General features: G+C 41.4%; 1 protein-coding gene across 2 annotated transcripts in view; it reads right to left on the reverse strand.

The window, feature by feature from the left end:
• Positions 1 to 3,400, reverse strand: part of LOC106879762 (malignant fibrous histiocytoma-amplified sequence 1 homolog) — a 48,346-nt gene that overhangs the window by 12,419 nt on the left and 32,527 nt on the right. The window lies entirely within an intron of this gene.

The raw sequence follows: 3,400 nt of genomic DNA on the forward strand, positions 1-3,400 counted from the left end.
ATATATATATGAATGTGTGCATGTGTAATTCTTCATCACCATTGTTTAATGTCCCCCTTCCATGCTGGCATGGGTTGGACAGTTTGACAGGAGCTGGCCAGGCAGAAGACTGCAACTGATTTCTGTGTCTCTTTTGACATAGTTTTTATGGCTGAATGCCCTTCCTAACAACAACCACTCCGCAAAGTAGGCTGAGTGCTTTTTACGTGGCACCAACACAGGCGAGGTCAGTTTTGACATGGTTTTTACAGTTGGATGCCCTTCCAAATGCTAACCACTTTACAGTGTGGACTGGATACTTTTTAAGTGGCACCAGCACTGGCAGGGTCACTAAGTAACTTGCAAGCTAAATAATGTTTGAGAGAGGAAGGGCATTGGAGGAGGATATCTTGTGTCAGGTGATGAAAGGTTTACAGTGTGATGGAGAGACAAAGAGACAGATACAGATGTCTTGCTGTAGAGGAGGTACATGGTTACCCAGTCAGAGAAAGAGAGAGAGACAGTTAACAAGGGAGAGAGACGGAGAGTTAACAAGAAAGAGGGCAGAAACAGGTGTACTGCTGTAAAGGAGATACATGGTTACCTAGCCAGAGGGAAGAGCAAGAGAAGGAGGGAGAGAGTGTGATCAAGAATGAGAGCAGAAACAGATGTGCTGCTGTAGAAGATGTACATGGTTACCCAAGGGGGGGGGGGAGAAAGAGAGAGGGAGAAAGAGTGATCAAGAATGACGGCAGAAAACAGGTGTGCTGCTGTAGAGAAGATACATGGTTACCCAGCCAAGGGGAAAGTAAGGGAAAGAAGAGAGAGAGAGAGGGGGGAAGAGGGGGAGAAGCAAGAGAGTGCAGGAGAGAGAAGGTGGCAAAGTGCCTGGGTATACTCACAAAGAACAGGGATCAGAGCATAGATGGGATGGTAGAGTAAGGACAAGAGAGATAAATGATGGCAGGTGCCAGAGCATACTCCCAAGATTGTTGTTGTTTATTGGCACTCCGTCGCTTACAACGTCGAGGGTTCCAGTTGATCCGATCAACGGAACACCCTGCTCGTGAAATTAACATGCAAGTGGCTGAGCACTCCACAGACACGTGTACCCTTAACGTAGTTCTCGGGGATATTCAGCGTGACACAGTGTGACAAGGCTGACCCTTTGAATTACAGGCACAACAGAAACAGGAAGTAAGAGTGAGAGAAAGTTGTGGTGAAAGAGTACAGCAGGGTTCGCCACCATCCCCTGCCAGAGCCTCGTGGAGCTTTAGGTGTTTTCACTCAATAAACACTCACAAGGCCCGGTCTAGGAATCGAAACTGCGATCCTATGACAGCAAGTCTACTGCCCTAACCACTGGGCCATTGCACCTCCACACTCCCAAGATATAGAGATCATAATATACATGGCAGGGTACTGCCAAGACAGTATGATTGAGTAGGGAGCAGGGGTGGGGAAAGTAATGATACAGTGAGCAGGGTAGTGGGGACAGGAGTGGGGAGTGGGAGATAATCATAGTGTATGAAGAGGAAATGTGAGAAAGAGAGGCAATGCAGTTTGGTTTGTCAGGGTAGGGTGTATTAAAATGTTATTGTTACATGTGGGTAGAACACAATGCTTCTAGAACTCAGTTTCACTGATGTGAGCAGGTCTCCTCTAGAATCTTATATCACCAGACATCTCGGTCCATTGTCATTTCCTTTGTGAGCCCCAACATCCTGAGACTGGACCTCACCAGGTCTTCCTGTATATATATATATATATATATATATATATGTATAGCTGTATAATGAAGTCAAACCAAATAGTGACATTTTAAAATCAATTACTACATACATTTCAGGTTTGCATAATATATTATAGAAAATGCAACCTTAGTAAGTTAAAGTGTTTCAAAGACATGAAGAAATCGAGGGAAATCTTTCAATATACATGTATATAAATGCATACGTTTGCATGTATACATGTGTGTGTATATATATATATATATTAATGTATGTTACATGCATGTGTATATCTATGAATTTATGTGCATGTACATGTATGTAGAAATGTGTATGTAAGTTATAATTTAGCATTAAATTTGACAGTAATTGTTATTGTTTTTGGGGACTGTTTAGCTTAATGCTTAAAGCACTCAGCCAGTATCTGAGGGGTATGGGTTTGAGTGCTGTAGCCACCTTCTGACAACTTTTTTCCCATCTTGTAAGGGTAAATAACCAATCTTTCTCTGTTGTCTGTACAACTTTACTGTGTTAGAAATGTACTTTTTTGTCTGCAAAATATCATCATCATCATCATCATCATTTAACGTCTGTTTTCCATGCTGGCATGGGTTGGACAGTTTTGACTGAAAACAAGTAAGTTGGGGAGCTGCACCAGGTTCCAATCTGATTTGGCATGGTTTCTACAGTTGGATGCCCTTCCTAGTGCCAACCACTCTAAGAGTGCAGTGGGTGCTTTTTACATGCCACCAGCATAGGTGCCAGTTACAAAACACTGGCATCGGCCATGACTGTGATCTCACTTGGCTTGACAGGTTTTCTCAAGCACAGTATATTGCTAAAGGTCATTTGTCACTGCTTCTGTGAGGCCCAAAGTTCTAAGGGTGCTTTTTACATGCCACCAGCACGGTGTGCCAGGTATGCAACTGGTCTTGTAATTTATTGATAGTCCTAACGGACCTGAACAGCACCATTGTTTTTAAATGTTAGCTGACCAATTAGGTTGTAGGATTGATTTTGACTTCACCCCACTACGCATAGGGATATTGAGATTAGGTTTCGGTCAATAAGTAGCAAATATTAACATCGCACTAAGGTTTTACCCAGTTTTTCTGTCATTAATGTACTTATGTATTAATTTTCCCTTAACAGGTTCAATTTAAGTTATTTCTGCCAACTTCTTTCATAATGCTATATCTATTAAATAGTGGTTAGCCTCTAACTTCTGGCCCCTGTAACATGGACCATACCATTAAACCCATCACATAACATACTACCTTCACTATTTCCCTCAATATAATGGAAACACGATGTAAACCACAGCCTACCAGTGGCTTTATTTACTTACCACAGGATGGAATACCATGGATTATAATAACACCTTAAAATGAAGTTCCTACCTTTCCTTACCATGTCTAATACATTACATTTTCTTTTTTTTATTTTCACCTATTTTATTCTATCTTGTCTTATTTTACTCTGCTCTATTTTTCTAACTGAATTTCCCACATTTTAGTTTCCTAACATTTGTACTCTCTGAAGAAGCCTTGAGGCTCAACCGTTATCCAATCTCTGTCCAATGTTTGTTCATCCCTGTATATCATTGACATGATGAGGATGACTTGGAAGATTCTGAGGCCTCATGGCAGAAATGGCCATAAGGAATTTGTATTTGTACACTTATCTATTAT

This window comes from Octopus bimaculoides, chromosome 10, assembly GCF_001194135.2.
Source record: "Octopus bimaculoides isolate UCB-OBI-ISO-001 chromosome 10, ASM119413v2, whole genome shotgun sequence".
Lineage (NCBI taxonomy): Eukaryota > Metazoa > Mollusca > Cephalopoda > Octopoda > Octopodidae > Octopus > Octopus bimaculoides.